The sequence below is a fragment of the Alexandromys fortis genome, unplaced genomic scaffold, assembly GCF_014885135.2.
Source record: "Alexandromys fortis isolate MF-2015 unplaced genomic scaffold, M_Fortis_MF-2015_v1.1 scaffold_1, whole genome shotgun sequence".
Classification (NCBI taxonomy): Eukaryota; Metazoa; Chordata; class Mammalia; order Rodentia; family Cricetidae; genus Alexandromys; species Alexandromys fortis.
The window spans coordinates 36,021,307-36,043,478 of record NW_026067927.1 but is presented as its reverse complement, the minus strand read 5'-3'; the positions used below and the strand labels follow the sequence as shown (position 1 = coordinate 36,043,478).

At 49.1% G+C, this 22,172-nt stretch overlaps 1 long non-coding RNA gene across 1 annotated transcript; it reads right to left on the bottom strand.

The window, feature by feature from the left end:
* Nucleotides 1-1,387: 1,387 nt before the first annotated feature.
* Nucleotides 1,388-14,119, bottom strand: LOC126502453 (uncharacterized). Its single transcript, XR_007591949.1, has 3 exons — nucleotides 13,776-14,119; nucleotides 6,358-6,536; nucleotides 1,388-1,525 (listed from the first exon to the last, which is right to left on the bottom strand). It is a non-coding gene; the product is annotated as an uncharacterized lncRNA (long non-coding RNA).
* Between the last annotated feature and the right edge of the window lie 8,053 nt (nucleotides 14,120-22,172).

The window sequence follows — 22,172 nt, the reverse complement described above, 5'->3', positions numbered from 1 at the left end:
CCAAAAACAAGAAGCCCTAAAGTAGCCCCCGAGGATTTGTGGATCCTGATGTCGGATCCTGATGTCATCTGCAGGACCACTAATCAGCATCCCATGTTGGTACTGTCCAGGCTCCTGCTGAACACTGCTTGCAGTTTCAAGGAGGCAAGGAAGGGAGCAAGTGTGTGTCTTTGTGGCCTGACTCTCTCTGTGTGACCAAACCCAGTAAGTGCCAATTCTACCAAGCCGTTGGGACTATGCGGCAGAGTCGGCCAAGTTCGGGAAGGACCTGGACCTCAAGGCTGGGCTCATAAAGGCTTGGCGTGTGAGTAAAGAACAGCATGGCGTGCAGCTTCAAACAAGTGTTTGTTTAGACACGGAGCCCACCGAAGCCCCTCTGAAACAACCCACTGTGCCATTGTGAGTTCTTTTTCCCTTTAGTCCCCGTACTTACGCTGGAGGCCCACTTACCGCTTCTTCTAACCAGCGGAGAGGAAGACGGCAGGGTCATGAGACCCTGGCTTTCATGCGCTTCTTTCTTCCTAACCGATTCCAGATGTGCGGATTGGCATGGTGTCAACTCCAAGACAATAACAAACGGCACTCCTTCCCCAGCTAACAGAAAGTGGCTACTGATCCCAGCAGCAGGGTCTGCGTGTTTTGATTTCAGCGGCCTCACTTGGCTGGAGGCATTGGCCCATGTTGGATGTTTACCTGGCATGGGCCTTAGAGAAGATGACAGCAAGCCACAATGTCCACACTGGCCAGATGTCCCCTCCAGAAGAAGGATGTGGAGCACAGCATGTTTCTAAGTGGTCCTAAGCCAGGGTCACAGCAGGGGCTGGATTTGGGGTGGAAACCTTTTATCACTGTGGAAATGGAACCCTGGAAACCATTAGATCAGGAGCCTGTTCTCGCTGTAGATGAAACGCTTGTGTGTTCTGTGGTCCAGGAGGGAGGAAGCATTCTGATTGTGGATGCTTACAAAAGCCAACCACATGCACGGGACAGGATCAAGTGACTGGGGCCACAAACAGGCACATAAAAGAGTTCAGTTAGGACAGGCCTGCTTTCATGAAAGAGGTCCCCTGGAAGCGATTGGATCTGGCTTGGGTTAAGTGGCTGGTCTCCATCTCCGGGGCAAGGTAAGCCTTGAGCACGCTGGTCTATGAACCAAACACTTCACAAGTGGGTCAAAGTTTTGAGGTCAATTCTCTGGGCCTGGCTTCCCACACTGAGCTTCCGTTCCCCCCTGGATTTCAGTCTCCTCTGAAGCCTCCCTCATTGAGCAACTTCTTTCATCGTGACCACAGGGAGCGTCAGCACTGAAGGTGGGAAGCTGGAAAACTCGCAGATTGATTTGCCTTAAGTGTGGCCTTCTTCAGCTGAGGATGGGGAGTTAGGCTGCCAGCAAGATACCACCAACTCCCTGGAGCCAACCATGAGATTCGGATGGTTTGTCAGTGTGGGAATCGGGTTCATTCTCTGAGGAACACAAGAAGTTCTGGTTTGTGGCTTTCCAGGAACATCCCACAAATAGAAGATTCTGAAACAACACAGAAGGTCTTCATTTTGGGTCTTAAAAGGAATCCCCAATCCCAGTTGGCTTTGCTTTGTTGGTGAATAGCGCTTGTTTCCCCGAGTCTGTGAACTCTGTGGGCTTGAACAGAATACCGTGAAATGTGTGAGCTGGGCCGGGGGCGGGGCTTTGGCAAAGGTCAAGGGTCACTTTGGGGCAGCAAGAAAAGCTGAGGGCGTCAGTTGAGTGACTGGATCTGACTTGCTAAGAAAGAGCGAGTGTGAACGGGCCACCCTGCCCTCTCATCCCCACCGATGACTCTGCTCTTCTCTGGTCTGGGGCAGCAGATGCAGGCTGAGGCAAGTCTTGTCATTGCCACTCACTGGCCCAGAGCCCCAGCCTGGGGATCCAAGGACATACACTCCTTCTGCAGGCCAAGTGTGCCCAGGTAAATCGTGATTTTGGAGCCACTTGTGAACATCAGAATATTGCCTTCTAGGGATTCATGCCTTCGGAGCCAGCAGGTGGGATTCTGGTAGCCCCTGTCTGGCTAGCCTGGGTTTCATGCAGCACTGGCCAGGCCCAGAGAAGACACAGCTCGAGGGTCTCCGAAAGGCCTCTTCCTATTATTAACGCCTACTACCTGCTTGCTGTGGTGGTGCATAACTGAGCAACTAGACGGGGAAACACAAGACTTGGCGGAGATTACGTTTGCCAGGTATATGCCGTTGTCCAGGAGGCAAGGAAATGGGTGACATCAAGTTCAAGGCCAGGAAACATTCATCTCCACAGCTGCATCAGGGAAATCTCAGCTCTCAGAACCCAGCCCACACTTTAGTTTAGACAACTCTTTCTCTAGGACACTCTTGCTGGTGACCTTAGCCTGGTGGGTACCTGTCTCTGGGCTTCTTCCCCTGGCCCCTGTTGGTCTGCTGCTGTCGCCATGCCAACCGGTGACATTCCCATTCTCCTTACTAGATCACCAGTTTGGTGAGGGTGAGAGAAGCGCCTGCCTCATTTATTACCCCATGCCCAGAATTCATCATCAGCCCATCACTATTGATGAAGAACCCGGTACAATGGGCACGGAAGGCCACTGTGGTCCTGCGTCTCCCCGGGAGGCTTCTTGGAGAAGCCATGTCTGGAGATTTTCTTTGAGGAAGTGTGGAAAGGGAAGGCAATGGGAGACATGGAGCCCAGTTGCATCACGTTCCCACTACGCATGAGATTTGCATGGGAACAAATGTGGGAACCATTGCGCTTAGCAAATGGGGGTGGGCACGGAGCTCACTTAAGTGGACCCCCACCTCCCATGCCAGGAAGGTTTCCAAGATGCCAACTGTGCTAATGATTCTTACTATTCAGCAGAGTGGGCTGCAAGCCAGGCCTCTTCTTGGGATAGCTCATCTGATCTTTCCAACAACCTTGCTGAAAAGAGACACTTGTCTTCATTTCTACACACGAGGGCTGAGCCTCAGGGAGGGTGGGGCTTGGCCAGCACTGCTCAGGGACTGAGCCAAGAGTCTTAGCTGGGGCTGTTTGGCTCAAAGCCAGAGACCTTCAAATACATTGCTTATGAACCTCCTCAAAGAACTGACCTTCCTGCACATTGAAAAAGCTTATATATAAAGATGTGTATTATATATTTAAACAATTGCCTAAAATGTTAGAACACTATACTGAATATGTACAAACTTTACTTTTTGTCAAAATATTAGAAGTGTAAGTTTAGTTCATATTATTCATGAAAAAAATCTCTGCCCTATTTCTACTCCATCTATTCTCTGTCTTGGGCAAGTTATTAATCTTGTGTACATAAATATTCTCTGTAATTGGAAATAATAAAAGAATGAATAATGGAACAGGCTGTTGGGAGGAGTGGATGCATTACACGTGCAGGGCTTAGCATAAGGACTGGATCACACAGCTGGATACGTGTAGGCCACTACCGAGGGGTCTCACTGTGACACCACCCCTTGCTGTCACCCTGAGCAGAATGGCTTCAATTTAATTCAAATGAGCATGTCACTACCTGCCTTTCTGACAGATAACATCTCCCCTAAAGAGTCGAATTCTGGGGAGAAAGACAAGTGTCTAGGTTTGCTAGGGACTGCCTAGACCCAACCAGGCGCACACTGTGTCTGCTGCTCATGTGGCTCTCAGAGCCTGTGCCATCTCACCGCCTTTCTGGTGGTTCTGGCACAGTGTCTATGGCGTGGTGGTTACGGGGAAGTCCTACTTCTGGTGAGAAGAAAAACAGGGAAAGAAGTACCACTGGAGAGGAGGGACATGCTGAGCGTGCACTCCAAGGATCTGGAAATTGCTTCTGGTAAGGTCTATGCACATCCTTTGAGAGGCTGTCCTGTAGCCCTCCAGAGGGGTAGCATGCTATTTTAGAGTCCCCATTTGTCCTTGAAGTATTGGAACCGCAGGTGACTGAAGCAGCCCTCTCTTGGCTGAGGCCAGCATCCCAAGACATGCCCAATGAAAGAGGTCAAAGGTTTTTTGTTTTGTCCTTCCAGGAGCAGTGAGAATGCAGTCTGCAGCTGCAGGACCATAGACTCTTTGCTATCACAAAAATGGTCTAAGGTCCAGAACACTAGTGTCCTTTCTACACTCTCCAGCAGGCCCCGCCCTCTGAATCTAAATCTTTCCTAAGCCTACAGTGCTCAACCCCGGCTTCATTTTGGAGTCCTGATCATGGAGGACTAGAATCCTTAAGATCCAAGCTGACAGTCGGGCAGTGGTGGTACACACCTTTAATCCCAGCACTGGGGAGGCAGAGGCAGGCGGATCTCTGTGAGTTTGAGGCCAGACTGGTCTACAAGAGCTAGTTCCAAGACAAGCTCCAAAACCACAGAGAAACTCCATCTCAAAAAAATGAAAAAAATCAAGTAAACAAAAACAAACAAATAAAAAGAACCAAGCGGACACACACACAGTTGTACCTGTGCATACTCACTGGATGGAGTGTGTTTAGTTCAGACCACACAGTGTGAGGGATGAGGCTGGCCAGTTCATCTATAACCTGGAATGTGAATCATTTCTTGGTGTTGGTGTGGGTTGAATAGGAACCTCCTCCCCAAAAGGCTCACGTGTGGAACAGCTGGTCCCCAGCTGGTGGTGGGAATTTAGGAAGTGGGGTCAAGCTGGAGAATGTAGGTCCCTAGAGACATGCTTTTAAAGTTACACCTGGTCTCCAGCTCCTTCCTCACTCTCTCATCTTGCCTACCTTGAGGCGAGTGGCATCTGCCATGTATTTCCTTCACCTCTACATGCTCCCATCACTGCCACGTGCTCCTATCTCTGCCACGTGCTCCCAACACTGCCACGTGCTCCCATCATCTCTGCCACATGCTCCCAACACTGCCACGTGCTCCCAACACTGCCACGTGCTCCCATCATCTCTGCCACGTGCTCCCAACATTGCCACGTGCTCCCATCCCTGCCACGTGCTCCCAACACTGCCACGTGCTCCCATCATCTCTGCCACGTGCTCCCAACACTGCCACGTGCTCCCAACACTGCCACGTGCTCCCATCATCTTTGCCACATGCTCCCAACACTGCCACGTGCTCCCATCTCTGCCACGTGCTCCCAAGATTGCCACGTGCTCCCATAACTGCCACGTGCTCCCAACACTGCCACGTGCTCCCATCTGACTGGTACAGGTGGTGACACAAAAGGAAATGACTGATAGCCCACTACTCAGCTGTGCCATCGAGTGTTAGGAGTCACCTCTCCTACCCACCTCCATCTCCGGACCTCTCAATCCTTTCTCCCCACTGTCCTCCCGGCTTCCGGTAGCTACAGTGTGGATCTTTATTCCTATTAGACCCATAGTATAGCTCTGATATAAAACTGACAACAGACAGTATTGCTCTTGTGTGGGAACTGTCCAGTTTTGTTTCATTTCGAATTTCTTGGGTGGTTCTAATGCACAGCCACAGCTGAGCACCGCGTCCTCACCTAGGCAGCCACACCCCCTGCATCTGCCGTATCTCGATGGCCCCCGAGCCTCTAGCCTTTTCTCAGCCAAGGACAGACTCCCCCAGCGTGGCTTCGCTTGCCTCCCTAGACTTCTCTCTCAATGCTGAATGACTCACGCTTCTCAAATATGCCTCCATTTCCCACAACCCCACCCTTGATCTCCACTCTCCCTCTTCTGCTCACTTTTGACTGTCCTCCATGGGACTTTGCAGCACACCGTCTGACTGTTTTCACACCGTCTGACTGTTTTCACACCGTCTGACTGTTTTCACACCGTCTGACTGTTTTCACACCGTCTGACTGTTTTCACACCGTCTGACTATTTTCTCCGCGACCCTTATGCTTTTTCCTCTTCTTTCCCTCCACACTATTTCCCGCCGCCATGAGGGCAGAGTGAAGGCCCCACACTTGGCTGTGCACCCAGCAGCTGCCATGGACACCCCTTGCCTTGTAACTCATGCGGGTGGAAGACAGGCAGAGCATGATTGGGAAGCTGGGGAAAGGTGGAGAGGGTCCGACAGACCCCACAACTCGCGGGGTAGGTCACAACCACGCGGGAGGGGCCAGATCGCTGGGCAGCAGGCTAACTTATTTCACTAAAAGCTGTCAAAGTAGAGTGCTTGTCTACATGGTCCAGGCCCTGGGTTCGAGTCACAGCATTAATGGGGAGCAGCTCTTTTAAAGTCTCTGTTGTAAAGGGAGTAGGCGAACCTGATGTTAAGCAAACTGCTCTCGCTCCTGCAACATAAAAGTTTCTATCATATATATCAGCTAACACAGAATCCTAAAACGGGCCCCTTCCTTCTAAATAACAGCTTTCCTCGTTGGTGGGACAAGATGGGTTCGTTACCACAGTGGCAGAAACTGACCACCAGACTTCAGCTGCACATCCTCCAGGCCTCCAGTCAGCGCCTGCAGTTTGAGGCAGCCTGTTTCTGGCTTCAAAACAAACTCACGACAGACGTTCTTTCAGTGCAGAGACTTGCATCGTGGCTTGGCATCTGCCCCTGCTTTCCTTCACAGTATGGAAGAAGTACTGGACAGATTGCTTGAAAACAAACAAACAAACAAACAAACAAAAAACAAAAAACAAAAATATATCAAAAACAAAATAAAAAAAACCACACAAACCCCAAACCAGGCAGCATGCAGACATTTAACATCAGAAGTAGCACACAGGGAGGGGCCTCATCCGACCATCGTTGGCATCCATGTTCCTAACAGTTCCCACTGCTAACAGTGCTGTGCCAGGGTGCATTGAAGACAGGCTCAGGATATGGATCTGCACGAATCATGTTCCAGACGTAATTCTCCAAGACCAGACTTGGGACTTTGGGGTTGTAGGCAAATGATAGGATTCAATCACGAATTAGCTTCTCAGCTCCAAACCTTAGGCACAGGGGGTATGCTAGAAAGTTCTTTCCTCTGGAGCACAGTAGCCAATGAGAGCGGATTTCTAACTCATAGAAGTGGCCTGCCTCTCTGGTCCCCTCCTGGGAGCAATGTGCTGCCAGAACTCCACAGGCCCAGGTCAGAGCGGGACCAGCTTATCTGAAGTGATTAGATACTCCCCCCTCAAGTGTTAGGCTTGGAACAGGCTTCAAGAAGCTGCTGGAAGGCATCCCGAGAGTACCGTGAGGAACACACAGTCATGTGTCACACTTGGCTGAGGACTAACACTCTGGAGGCTGCTCCTGGGATCTCTGTAGCAAGTGCAACAGGCCTCAGTTCGGAGCCAGGTGGCCTTATAGACTGTGTCTAATTTTGTTTTGGCTTAAGTGTCTATATCTCAACAGAAGCTTCAGTGGTCTGAGCAGCTCCCTCTCCATTCAAACCTAAATCTCCCACAGGAACTTCAGACCAAAGGAAAAGAGAAAGTGGGACTTTCTGAGCCAAACAGAGAAACCTATCTGAGCATGCCTATCCATTCACCTCTTCAGAGACAAGGCAGTAGTGAAGTATCTACATTAAGAATGTTCCTCATTCAAAAATAAATCTCTAAGAGAAGTACACCTGAAAGTTGACTGAGAACCCAGAAGTTTTTGTTTTGAGTTCAAAATTTCTGGTGAGGAAGGCTGAGGGGATGGCTCGGTCAGTATGGTGCTCAGTGTGCAAGCATGAGGACCTGAGTTCAAATCCCCAGCATCCAGCTGAAATGCTGAGTGTGGTAAAACACACCTATAACCCTAACTCTGGTAGTGGTCAGGGAGGCAGAGAAAGGAGGACCCCTGTAACCTAGTGGCCTGCTAGTCTATCCAAGCAGTAATCTCTGAGGTCAGTGAGAGAGCCTACATCAAATACAAGACAGAGAGAAACAGAGAAAGAACTTGGCATTGACCTTTGGTAGCTACAAACACATAGGTGTGCATACTAATGAACACGTACACATGCATTTCTGATGAGAGCTGCAGTTTTGACATTTGTCCAGACAAGCATGAATTAGGCACACAAAGAAGAGGAAGCAGCTTACCAAATATCAGCATTAATTCCTGAGATTCCATCCGATTACACAACATTCTACTTCCTCTTCCTCAAGGAACGTGAGCAAGCAAATGTCTGAAATCAGACTGTGTAAAACTACAGCAAAGACGAACACCCCCTAAGATGTGCGTGTGTGCTTTCACGAGCAGAGACAGGCGTATGGCGGTACAGACAGAGCTGAGGGAGGGCTCCTGTCCCTCATTTCATAAGAGATTGGAGGAAGTCCCTTCTGAAGTTCCTGTCGGCACTCAAGCCCACAGACTGATAACGACAAGGAGTTTGCTTTTAAACCTCTAACTAGAAAACATCCAGAGTAAATCACTCCCCCGTAGGTCTTGGAAGATGACCACCGATCCCAGGATCCTCTTTCTTCCATTAACAGTAGAATGTTTGTAATGCACACATTAGGATCACAGGTGTGAACGCTTAGACATTCAGATAAGCCTTCCGTTAGCTATCCGTGTGCATGGCTTTTCAATCCCACACAAAACTGATTTAAAAGATTATCAGATAAGAAAAGTTTCCAAGTTTAGAACAAGCCCTCTTTCTGTATCAGAGGGATTTGTCAAAGCTGTGGGCTGTGCTCCCAAACTCCCAGGCATGTTTGTGGGGAGCATGAAGTCCTGGTGGCTTCACTTTGATGGCTCAGGAGAGTTTCCTGGCAGTGGGGAGGAGGAGGAAATAGAGTGATCTAAGTTGTTGGTGATGGATTAGAAAATATTTTATCAAAGTAAAGAAAGCACAAGAGAAAATCTTGCTAACTTTAAGTAAAAGAGCCGAGGTCTTGTGTGGGCTGTGCTAACTGAGCTGGGCTTCCTCGTCAACGAAATCAACTGTGGAGTGAATGTGGGCTGGCCAGGGTTTCAGAGGGAGAAAATGCTTCCATCTTTCTCACCCATTCCATATAGTTGTCTGTGCAGGAAGACTCTATGATGGTGGTTTAAATGGAGACAAAGTCAGTTATTAAATAATCTATCTTATCGCTATGGCTGTCACCTAGAATATCAGTTTCCATCGTTCGGAACTGAATTAGAGTTATCAGGGTGATGTTGGCTTTCCACTGTAATACAGGAACTGAGGAACATGGTGTGTCCCAAACAGAACTGTTCTTTTCTCACTTATGGATACATCCACCAGTCAACAAAGATGTAAGGTCTGAGTTCTTTGTTCCAACACCCCCTTCCTAATATGTATGAGGTGACATTGAAGGAGCTTCCCTGCATGTTTGAAGCGCTACAAAAGGCAGCGTTCTAATCTATTTGTCTTTGGGAGTTTTGAAGAAATTTGACTCCTTGATAAAGGAACTGACGTGAGAGTTTGGAACTGCACCGGTATGTGTGTGTTTAGCAATAAAACACGAGCTGAGAATGTGTTGAAGAAAATCAGCTTTAAACCAAGTGCTGCTCAACACAGGAGAGGAAAGTGGTGAGACTGGCCAGATGGAGCCTTTGCCATTGATGTCCACACCCTGCCAGGCCAGTGACTGGAGCTAGGAAAATTACAGAGGAAGGAATGAAGGAGAGAACGTCCACAGAGATGATCTGACCGGCATTGTGTCCTAGAGCCACACAGTGAGTTCTGTGTGTGAGGGCAGGTTCTCCTCCCTCTCCCTCCCCTCCCTCCCCTCCTCTCCCACACCCTTCCCCTCTCCTCTTTTCTCTCTCTGCCCCTCCTTTCCCCTATTACTCTTCCCTTCTCTCCCTCTTCCCCTATCTTATACTTCCCTCCTCTTCTCTCCCCTCCCCCTTCTTCTCCCCTCTTACTTTCATCTTCCTCCTCCTCTCCCTTTTTTCCTCCCCTCCCCTCCCCTCCTCTCTGGTGTTGGGGACGGGACCTGGGCATTACTCCTGCTGAGCCCCACTCCACCCTAGCATCCTCAGCACTCAGATAACAAAATAAAAAAAGGGTGAAATTTAGTCCTAACTATATATTTAATTGAAGCCAATGCACTTAAAATATTACTTCAATATAAATTTAAAATTTTAAATATTCTACAGGTAGTCTTCAGTTCTTTTTTTTTTCATGTCAAGTATTTAAAATCATACCAAACAAGACAAGGTATATGCCAGGCACTACCAACCATGCCTTTCTGGAAGGTTTCCTGTTGGGCATCTCAGAGACAAGGAGGTGCTAGGAGGGAGGAGTAGAAGTGAAGAAAAACCTTATGCCTGGACCACTTGGCAAGGTTAAGAGTTCAGAGGGGCAGCTGTAGCTGTCAGGTGTGTGTGCAAAAACCCCTCTTCTAAAGCCAAGCAGTGGTGGTGCACGCTTTTAATCCCAGCACCTGGGAGACAGACGCAGTTGGATCTCTGTGAGCTCGAGGCCAGCCTGGTTTTACAAGAACTAGTTCTGGGGCAGGCCCCAAAGCTACAGAGAAACCCTGTCTCGAAAAACAAACAAGCAAACAAAAGAACCCTCTTCTAACTATCAAGGAGCAATCATGAAATATCCAAGCTATTTCAAAGTCAATCTAGGCAGATAGACGGTTTCTTTTTCAATGGCACCTCCTTAAAAATGAACTAACTGGTCCACCTCTATAAGGCTTGTCTACCCTGAGGGTGGAGGAGGGCAGAGAGACGAATGGAAACGCAACAGAAAGATGCCAATGATTGTTGCCCATCCACGTGCGGGAGATGGGCAGGGGCCAGAGCACAGGCATTTGGAGTGTTACTCATCTGGAATGTGGACCCAAAGCCAGCACATCAATAACGAGCCAGAGAGGGCATCAATTATAAGTTGGACTAGCTCGTGATCCTTATGCAACAAGGCTCTGGAACCCTTGGAGGACCAGGCACAGTTTGGAACAGAGCCCAGCAATGAGCAGGCCTCACCATAGTCAGAACTCAGGCAGCAAAGAGATGCCTGGGTGTCTGGGTGCGGTGTCCAGACAGTGCAGCCTGGGGCTAATGCAGTTCAAAGCTCTTCCTAACAGGTGGGAGTTAAGAATATCCTGGGTGCTGGGCAGCGGCAGCACAAGCCCTTAATCCCAGCACTTGGTAGGCAGAGGCAGGGGGATCTTGAGTTTGAGGCCAGCCTGGCCTACAAAGAGAGTTCCAGGAGAGCCAGAGCTGCACAGTGAGGCCCTGTCTCGAGAAACAAACAAACAAACAAACCAAAACACACTGAGTTACATGCCAATACCACTCTGAGCTCATGAGGCCCATGAAAGAAATACTGCACTGGCCTATAGGAGGTCATCTTCCTGGTGAGGAACTGAGGTTAAATCCCAGGGTCTCAGGATAATCACAGAGTAGAGCTCTGAAGTTCCTGGGGACCCCTGGGTGACCCTGGGTAGACCTTAGCACACAGAGCAGTGATGACACCAAGATACTCTGCGGTGAAGAGACGAGAGGGCTCATTTGAGGCCTGGGCTTGTGGAGTACCCTGACCAGCTGGCACTCTTGGGAGGTAACTGAGAGCATTTCAAGGAACTATTCCAAAATGCAGGGCTTCCAAAGACATAGGCAGAGACTCCATGTGGGAGGGGAGTCTCCTAGGACTAGAGAGAAAAAATCAATACAAATACAGAACAGGAGAGTGTCCAGTGCCAGAGAGGGTCTTGACACCAATTCCTTGAGGTAGGATCTACCCCTGCATTGACTTTGGCATCCAACAATGTAAGCAGAGACTACTCGTTCATTTCCCGGCAGCTCAGACCCGAATAATCACACAGAAACTATTAATTACAACACTGCTTGGCCCTATTAGCTCAGGCTTCTTATTAACTAACTCTTGCACCTTAAGTTAACCCATTTCTATTAATCGATGTATCATCACAATGCTATGGGCTACGGGTGACTTTCCAGCATCTGTCTCCTTCAGCAGCTATGTGGCATCTCTCTGACTCTGCCTTCTTTCCTCCTCTATCTCTGTTTGGATTTTCTGCCTTGCTATATTCTGTCCTGCCATAGGCCCGAAGCAACTTATTTATTAACCATTGGTAATAAAACATATTCACCATAAATCCCACATCACAACAAATGGCCTTTCAACTTCGCCTGACTGGCCTTGTGTTTGCTACTCCCAACTGAAAGAGCCTTGGCTAATGAGAAGTTGGTCATGCTTGTGGTTTTTTCCTCCAGGAAGCCACTCTGTGTCAAGAACATCTCCCTCTCCTGAAGGTCCAAACAAACACCAGACAGCTGAGCAGGCCAGGTGCCTGAGGAAGCCACCCTTCTTCCCTGGAATGCTGGAGGTGGGGGCAGGGGCATGGGAGCATCTCCACATAGGAAGAACAGAGCCTGGTTATCAAGCACTCTTCTCCAGATGCCTCCAAGATGGGTTTCACCTGGCCCCTTCCCAGAGCACCACAGTAACCAGCCAGTGTGCTCACAGTAACCTGTGGGATCCGGCCCAGCCTGCTCTTCAATCTCAAGCCCCCCACCCCCACCCCGCTGCTGTGTTCTCCAGTCACTGTTTCTTTAATGTGCCAAGTTTATTTCTGCTTGTGGACAGTGTACTGGTTCTCTCTCTCTCTCTCTCTCTCTCTCTCTCTCTCTCTCTCTCTCTCTCTCTCTCTCTCTCTCCTCTCTCTCCCCCCCCCCCCCACCTTTTGCTCTTCAGAGCTTCTTTAAAGAAGACAGAGAAATTGTCCCAACCCCATGCATATAGCCCGACATCCTGTTTCATCTGAACAGCTGTTCTGCTCGACTTGTTTGGTTACCTGTTTATTTTATGTCTCCCCACTACATGTAAACTCCTGTGGCAGACATATTACTTCTACACCCCCGTGTATAGCAGAATCCTGGTACACAGGGCTGTTCAATAAACATTTACCAGCAGCATAGATGGAACACTCACAGGCTGTTTGTCCTGACAGCTCTGACCTGTCTTCTCAGAGGCATCACCCTTTAGAATGTTAGCAAGGTTAACCCAACACACTTCCCCGGAATCAAACTGACCATGGAACACCCGCTCTGTACAGATCTGTCGGAGGTGGCTAGTCGACATGCTTCTTAATCACTGGGGGTTTGGACTGAGGCTACGGTAGAGAGATGCAATTTCCATGGCAATGTGGAAAACGATCTGGCCAGCCTATGCATTTGTGCAGGAAACACAGGATTGTATGTCCACCTTTTTTTTTAGGGTGGAGAGTGGCGAGAGGTTCTCACAGTGAGGTTGGGGAAAGCCACAAACAAGGATCCTTCCAGACGTGGTCCTTTTCCCTCTTTCATGATATGAACGATAAAAGAGTTTGGTCACAGGCTCACCTTTTTCTAAAGCTTATTACAGAGAGGAACGGGAGGGGTTGTCTAGAAAGGGGTGTGATATAGCATACCAAGTATTTCTGAGAGCGTGTCATTGTTCTCTTTGTGTATTAATGGCTAATTCGATTATTTACGCCCCTGGGTGGGGGATTATGTATTAACCTGAATATCCGGTTTCAGAGGTGTCTCATAATCTGCTAAGTATGCTCACTGTCCTTCCCATCATGGTTGGGAGTAAAACGACGTCTGAAGATCGTACAGGCCAGTCTTCGGCCTACATTGTGGTCGTGAGAATGACCTGCCCCTACGCCTGCCAGAGGGACAGGGCTCAGATCTTACCTCTTCATCACATTGCACCAAGTGGGTTCACATCTAAGTTCATACCCACGAGACAGCAGGGTGCCAGTCTGCTGTTTTCCAGGGCCACTGACTCACCTCTGCCTGCCAGGCAGTAGATTTAGAATCTGAATATAAGAAAAAGAAAAAAACAAAACAAAACAACTCCACCTGGAGAGCAGAGGCGGCTGGGGGCCAGGCCCCCAGGGCTGTGAGCTGGAGAAGCAGCCACAGTACACCCCAGTGCATCAGCAGTTACTCACTTGTGCCTTGGGCTCTTGTCTAAACTTGGCCTCACAAAAGGCCCATGTCTACCACCAGCATGAGGCAATGTCCGACTCCTGTGGCGAAGCCATGAATCAGTCCCAAAAGGAAGAACAGACTTCACTTCAGAGGGAGCCCGAGACCCACTTTCTGATCCGTCGGCTGCACACAGACACACAGTGAGACTAAATGACAACTGGGTGACAGACAGCTTGGTAAACTGGGTGGTCACACCGCGCGCAGGCTGCCTGGTTCTGGGTGATTCCAAGAGACAAAGCGATGAGCTGCAGAAGTTGGACCAAGGCCCAAGCAACGCACCCTGGCACTGAGGCCAGGCCGGGGAGGTGTGTGTTCCTTCTTTCCTTTCCTTTGGCTGCCAGAGCTGCTCAGTCAGATCAAGGTCAGCCGATCCCTTTTTCTGAAGAATTCCCCTCCACGGCCAGAAGGACTGACTAATGTTGGGACTGGAGGCGTGCTGGGAGCTTTCTAGACCAATCCCCCTATTTGTAAACAAAGCAAGAGCCCTGCCTTGTCCAAGGTCACAGGACAGTCTGTCCAAGAGTCAGGACCCAGAAGCGAAGCTTCTAATTCCTGGTGCTCCTCGCTCTCTGTGAGCCTTGACACACTACCACCTGGCCTTGTTGGTGTTCATGCCTCCGTCTAGCAGACTCTCATTTGCCTGGATTGCCTAAGTACATTATTCTATGGCCCCCAAAGTTCCCTAACTGGGATTTTGTTTGTTTCTTTGTCTCTTCATTTTTTTGTTTGTTTGCTTGCTTTTCTTTTTTCTAGACAGGGTTTCTCTGTAGCTTTGGAGCCTGACTTGGAACTAGCTCTTATAGACCAGGCTGGCCTCTAACTCACAGAGATCCACCTGCCTCTGCCTCCCATGTACTGGGATTAAAGGCATGTGCCAACACCAGCTGGCCCCTAACTGGTATTTTTAGGGCTTTGATGTTAAAATGATGTTTTGCTAATAGTCCCCTAGTGTGCTGATATCATTATTCCACGAAATCTAAGACAATGGTGAAGAAAGTCAAAAGCTACTACCGTGGATTAGACTCAGTACCAAGTAAATGCCAGGTGAGAAGCTGGACTAAATCCGCCAAGGCTGTCCCTGCAGTTCACCAAAGAGCCTGTCTCCAAAGCCAAGGACAGGGTTGGGCTACCCAGTCTGGGGAAGCTGACTCGGGATTCACTCTGGCTCCACAGGTCACCTGTCATCCACCCCATGCCCCCGAGTATGAGGGAAACCCCACAGACACAACAGGAGGGGGTTAGGGAGTGGAATCTTGAGGCAAGAATCCTAGGCATGGTTCTTGCCCTTTTAAAATTTATTTATGTACGCATGTGTTCATGCATAAAAAAGGGACACATACATGGACACGGAGACACAGAGAGAGGGAGAGGGGGAGGGGGAGGGGAGGGGGAGAGGGGAAGGGGGAGAGGGAGACGGAGACGGGGGGGNGAGAGAGAGAGAGAGAGAGAGAGAGAGAGAGAGAGAGAGAGAGAGATTACGTCTACCACATATACGCAGGTGTCCATAGAGGTCACTGAGGCCATTGGGTTCTCTGAAGGCGAAGTTTCAGGCAGCTATGAGCTGGGTGCTGAGAACCAAACTTGAGTGCTTTGCAAGGGCTCTTATCCACCGAGCACCCTCTCCAGCCCCAACACATCCTCCCCTTAGCCCCGAAGGATGGCTGGCACTTTAACAGAGGTCCTACTAAGTTAAAACCTTTGGATACCCAGAACAGGGCTCTAAAATGGCCTCTATAATCTTCTACCCCATCACTTGTCTGTCAGGCCTTTGACAGACACCCACGGTTCCAGGGTAGCAACGCCCAGTAGCCCCCCACCAGACTCCTGGAAATGACTGAGTCTCCGCAGATGTCCCATTCCTAGAGGAGGCGCGGTGGCGGGGTTACAACATGAAGAAAACAGTCACGGAATTCTGGGAATGAAGGATGCTTCTAGTGCAGCACCACAAAGGAAAACCCAGTAGGCCCACGAGCCAGTTAATGTTAATATTGATTGTCCACGGGACAGGCTTGTGAATGACCTAGGAGGCCAGCCTCTGACCACGCCCATGGGGGATTGATTACCTAGTTTTGGTTAAATGAGGTGAGAAGAGCAACTGTGGGTGTCACCTCTTCTCAGCTGGACCATGAACGAATGAGATCCAAGCGAGGGAGACACGCCTTCTTCCCCCATTGTCTCCTGACTCTGGATGCGATGTCACAGCGGCCCCCTCTCCTGCTGGTATGCCTTCCTGACTTGATAGACTGCACCCTTGGGCTGCGAGCCAGAGCAAACTCTCTCTCAATTAAGTTGCTTTAGTATTTTATCATAGGATCAGGGAACTAACTAAAACAGCCAACAAGCATCCACGATAAGACTGCAGCCAAGCAAATGAGCAATGAGGACAGGCACGAGGGTTGGAGAGAGAACAGAAGATGACGGGAGCGAGGGGAAGCATCGGGCAGAGGGAGGGGACACAGGCTCCCTCCCATCTTCAACCCAGTTAACTCAGGAAGCAGAACTTCTGGAGGGCAAGAGTCAGAGCAGCTGGAGCACAGGCCATCGCAGACGAATAACTACGCACACTTTCACCGATGTACAGATTGATAACACTCACAGTGTTCTAAGTAAGTTTGATGGTGACTGTGTAAGCAGGGTCGCCTAAGCAGGCTCGAGACTGCCATCCTAGCGAAGCCTGCCCTCTAGAGCCAGAGAACTTGGCTAGTGGCATTTCCCTACTATCCCTAAATTGTGGTGGGTCACGGCACCTCAACTCTTGAGCGTCTGACTTTCTTCTGGGAGTGTGAAGTGCTGGTATATGGAGTCCATACGTGGGCAAACCCCAAAGATGAAGACCAGATAATGAATATCTAGTTGGTGTCAGTGTGCAAACGGATCACAGTTTGTTCCATTTTCCTGGCTGGTGAAGAGTGGCCATAGTGGGAAGGAGAACATGAGGAAGCCTACAGGTCCTGGGGAAAGCCTTCAAGCTGGCTGCACATCCATCGTCGAGACCTGATTGCAATGAGTGTACTTGACGCTGTTTTATGAGTCATCTAGTGACTTTCTAAGTGGTGGCCCTTGGGACCTGAAGCACAGGGGCCTCTACTAAAACACATTCTCACCCACTGCAAGATCAATTTACCAATATCACCAAGAAGGGAAAATAATCTAAAAAAAACCCGACAGCAACTTGGGTGGCTTCAGACTCGTCCTTTGCCACTTCACGTGGGTCATTGTCAGGGTCTCACTCCGTCACCAGCGATGGTCTCCAATGCATGGTAGCTCTCCTTAGCCTCCCAGTGGCTGAGAGGGCAGACGTGACCATCGCTTCTGGCTTGTATGTTGTTCTGAAGAGGGGAGGTTGGGTGTGGATTAGTCTATCCCTTCATCGTGAAGGCAACAGGTGTGTAGGGACTCGAAGGAGACATGCCGTGGTTACTGAAGTAGTAAGCCGTAAGACTGAGTCTGCAGGGTCTCCATATGAAGGTCTTCCGAATAGGCACATAGACTCCAATTCAAACGTTCCGTGAGATTGCTTCATCGGAAAATTCCACAACCGTAAGCTTGCCGCTTCGCTGTTCTAGAGCTCCAATACATAAATGAAACCAAGAAACCCATTTCTTGGACCAACCAGTTCTTTCCCTCTGCAGTTGAGGGTGATCACAAACTATGACTGTTGCTGCTTAAACTACTGTGGGGTGTTGGGCAAACTAGTGACGGACAAATGTGGACAGGAGGAAACAGCTCTCGGTGTGGGTGTGTTCGCTATTACCACCCTCAGCGGGATTCTGAGATGCAGCTCAGCTTCCTGGCGAGGAGGGAGGTCAAAGAGTGACACCTAGACTCGGGGTGGGCGCCTTTGCAGTTGCTGATTTTGGATCCAGGACGTGACAGTTTTAAAAAGTAATTTGAGACAGGTGTGATTGTACACATCTTCTTATCCTAGCCCCCGGGAGGCAGAATCAGGGGAATCTCTGAGTTGGAAACCAACCTGACGTACAAACAGCTTTCAGGAAACAACAACAAAAATCTTAATTTTTTTTTTCTACCAAAGTAAAGCATAAAAACCAAGCTCATTTGAATTTCTTGAAATTCAAGGAACACATTTCTTCCTAAAAGCAAAAACAAAACTCCCTGCCTTTGAGCGACTTGGGTTCTTCGGAGTGTGTGTGCACTTCACTGTACTAAAACAATCACTGAGGCATTTGGGCACAATTATCATCTGCCATTTTGTCATTCTTACATGGCTCTGTCTGTTTGTGCCGGGAAGAAACCCAGGGCTTCTGCTGCTAGCGAGCCTTTCCACGAGCTGCATCCTCAGCCTTTAAATAGCTTTTGTCTGGGGCTTCCAAGTACACTGTGGTTAACTTTGCTTTAAAAAGAAACTGCTGTGCTCCCAGCCACAAGCAAGAGGCACAGCCTAAAGTGCCCTCGAGGAATTCTGCCCAAGCACTTCCTCTAGGTGGTAGACTTGTAGACTTGTGTTCTTTTTTCTTTATCCTATTGCACTATGGTCTAACTTGCTCTGTGACCCAGATGCTGTGGCCTGTACAGTCCACAGGGCCAGTTCTTCTGACCTCTGGCTGCTGGTTTAATCAATGTGTGGTGTGTGGGTGAGTGTGATGTGTGGAGAGAGAGAGAGAGAGAGAGAGAAAGAGAGAGAGAGCCATCAGAGGGAGGGAGGAAAGAGGCCCAGGAAAGCCAGGTCAGATGGTCCTGCAGCTCTGTATTCCAGGCAGCCTGCACACATGTGGGCACCCCTGCTTGCTCTCTCTGCTTGGTGGATTTTCTTCAGCACACACATAAATGACTTGTGTCATCTCTACAGCCCCCACCAGTCAGAATCTAGTCCAGATCTTACCTACCTCTCGAGTTCTGCTTCTTTCTGTGGGGCAGAAGAGATACAACATCAGGATTGTGGGGTGGAGGCTGGGAGGGTGAGGTGTGGCCACGAGATTCTGAGATCCGTTAAAGCGTAGAGAGTGCACTTGAACTCTGTACTTCAGACACTGGGCCTGTTCTACCTCTGCTGAGATATTTAAAGTGATAAGACGATAACTTTCTAATAACTATGAGGAGAATTATACACTTCTGCTTTCTTTTCAAGAAAAAACACCTATGAATTGTATTGTGTAAGATGTAGTTAGATTTTCCTTTTAAATTTGAAAATCTAGACCAAAACCGAACACAAACAATATTTTAGTTATACTAAATAATAATTTTGTCTTTGAACGAGAGGGTAAAAATCTACACACAATACTAATGTTTACTTACTACCTGGGGGAGAAGGAAAGAAATTAACAAAATGAAAAAGCGAGAGAAGAAAGTACAAAGAAAAAGACTGATAGATTAGCTGTGTGGCTGTGTGTCTTTCCTGGTTTCTAATTCCTAGACTCAGTCTGCTTGCCTCGGCCCCCAGAGAAGTTGCAAGCCCAGGTTCACACCACTGTATCTAGTTCCTGCTTACTGAATTTAAACCTTTATTGCCCTAAATACAAAAACACCAAAAACAAGACAGAAGAGCAAATGACAAACTGAGATACATAGTTGCTAAACAGGACACAGGAACAATGCCCTTAATGTCCTAAGCTTCTGGAAATGAATTTAAAATGAATTACATAGTGGTTAACAAACTCCATCTTGAAGCACTCCAAAAAGGGCAAACAGGCTCCAGTACCCAGTGCTGCATGGAGGCTGCTCATTCTGGAAGGTGGTGTGTAGCTCGTACACACGTGAGTGCCCACTGGCTCTGGAATTCCACCATTGGCACATTGCGGGAGACGGTTTCAGGACAGCCGCACTGAATGTGTGTCGGGATTACAGTGGTAAAATGTGGCACTCAGAAACCAACTGACATGCTAAGTAGGTTCAAGTAAGGCTGTGCACAAGGGGCATGCAGTTCTTAGTGTGTGGCACAGGCTTGGTGATGCCAGGAAAGTAGCCCCAGTGTGTCTGTCTAACCAGGACCAGAGCATGTGCCATTCTATGTACAGTGTGTACCGTGGACAGAGAAGGAGCAAGCTGTGGGACTGGAGTCGCCCAGCTGCCCCTGCCCCAGGCCCCTGTGACCCTCCCAACACAGACGTCTTAATGTATAAAAACGCTATAAACAAAAGCACTTACCTCGTCAGACTGAACATGCAGCCTGAGGTCATCTGCACGAAGCACTTAGTCCACTCCCTGACTCAGAAGTGTACATCAGCTTGTTATTATGTTTTAAAAGAGAGAACCATAAAGTACTCAGGGAAACAGGCTGGCAGAGCAGACCCTAAAACCTCTGGGTTGTGGGGGTGGGGGTGGGTGTCAAGTCACTCCTGGCTTGCTGCACTGAATGTAAATTATTCTTAGGGGAGTTATCAGGAGTCTTGGGAAAACAGCTGAAACCCATCTTTCTAGGAAGAAGAGGAAGGGGAGCCACCCCCACACTCTAGGAACCAGCGCCCCAGCCCCAGGGCCAGCTGCAGAGTGGAGGAGGGCCTCTCCGAGCCTGCCGCCAGCAGGCTGCAGGTCGCAGGGCAGGGTTGTGCCTGTGCACACTGCTTCATTGTCTGAGAAGCACACCCTACACACCCCACGGGAGTCAATGAGAAACAGATGGCCAGGAGCACTCTTGCTCCACACACCTCCGATGTCAGACCGCTCACAGGGCCAGCCAGAAATCTGCTTTCTATTTCATAGACAGAGAAGAGCCACAGAGGAGGGGGTGAGGGGAGCTACAGCTTCCAGGGTGTCAAGGGAGTTGATGCAATGGTAACTCAGCTCCCACCATTCTGGAAGGCAAGGCCACCCCAGCAAGATGCCTGCAGCCCGCAGTCTGCAGCCTGGGCTATAAACTCCAGCTCACCCCCCTTTCCCTCCCCCTGGCTCTAGCAAGCCCCTGCTGGAATCTGTGAGTCCCCTCCTCCGGGCTCTTAGGGCCAGCAGCAAAAGAGTTCAAATGGGGTTTTTCAGTTTGCATTGTGAGAAGAAACCCTGTAGACAACCGCAGCAGAAGACAAGTTCCAGTTAGGTGAGCTGAGAGGAATCTGGGTCTGGTGGCCACTCGCTCACAAAGAGTCATTGCAAGCTTTGACAAGGGCACAAGCCGGCGGCAGTCATTTGGCCAGATCAGGGCATGAAGTCATATATTGGATATTAGGATGGGCATTGGAGCTGACTGGGCCCTATTCAAGTTCCCTTCTTAATTGCTGTTACTTTAGGCCAACACCCTAAACCCTCTCTGATCCCCTGCTTCCTTAGCACATAGCTAATCTACCAGAGTGGGCTCATAAGAAATGCATGCATAAGAAATGTATACATAAGAAATGCATGCATAAGAGATACGCCCTAAAGGCCAGCTTGCATTAGAATGTCAGCTCCCCTGCCTTCCTCACTCTTCCTTTAAATTAGCATCATTTGGCATCCCAGTGTGCTTTTGTGTTTATTTCCCATAACCCCAGAGGGGCACAGGCTCTGTCTCTGCCTGGCTACCACCCGTAGATCCCACCGACAGCCACTGTCTCTCTAGATTGTGACTTGTATTGTCTCCAGATCAGGGTGAACCACTGTATATGGTCACTGTGTGACAGGCATGCATTTCTTATGCATGCATTTCTTATGAGCCCACTCTGGTAGATTAGCTATGTGCTAAGGAAGCAGGGGATCAGAGAGGGTTTAGGGTGTTGGCCTAAAGTAACAGCAATTAAGAAGGGAACTTGAATAGGGAATTAATAAACTCCCTGCTTCTCTCTTGCCCGCAGTTGTCACGGGATGACTTATGCAGAACAGCCGACTTGGAATTCTCACTAGGAGCATGTCCATCTGAGGCAAACACGTGTCACTGACCAAAAGAGTAAACCTGGATATAGAGACATCTGGCTGACACTGCGATGTCCTAAGACATAAAACAAATTTTAATGACATAGACGCCTCAATTTCCCTTGTATCCGGGACAAGCACCATCTCGGAATCCATGTCTATACATGGAGTTGGCCACACGATCACATAACTCACAGGGAAATTCGGAGCAGATGGTGTCGAGTAGCCAGGATTCTCTTAGGATTGTGTTTTAATGAAAAAGGGACACAGGGCAGACTTCTACATGCTTCGTGGATAGCACAACATAGCTACTTGAAAGGAATAGTTATATTCCAGATAGTCTGATTTTTAATCAACAATATGATTACTATTGTCTGGTCTGGTACAAGCCAGATGGCGAAGTATGCAGGCAATGTGAGCAGAAGGGAGAGGGCCACCGGGAGAGGGCTACACGGTGCCTCATCCCTCACGTGGCCCTTTCTACTCTGGCTGACAATGGAGACCTTTGTTGGGCCTTTTGCTGTAATATCCCCGGATTCGATGCCTTTTTCAAGAGAGTGGGGTAAACATGAACTGAC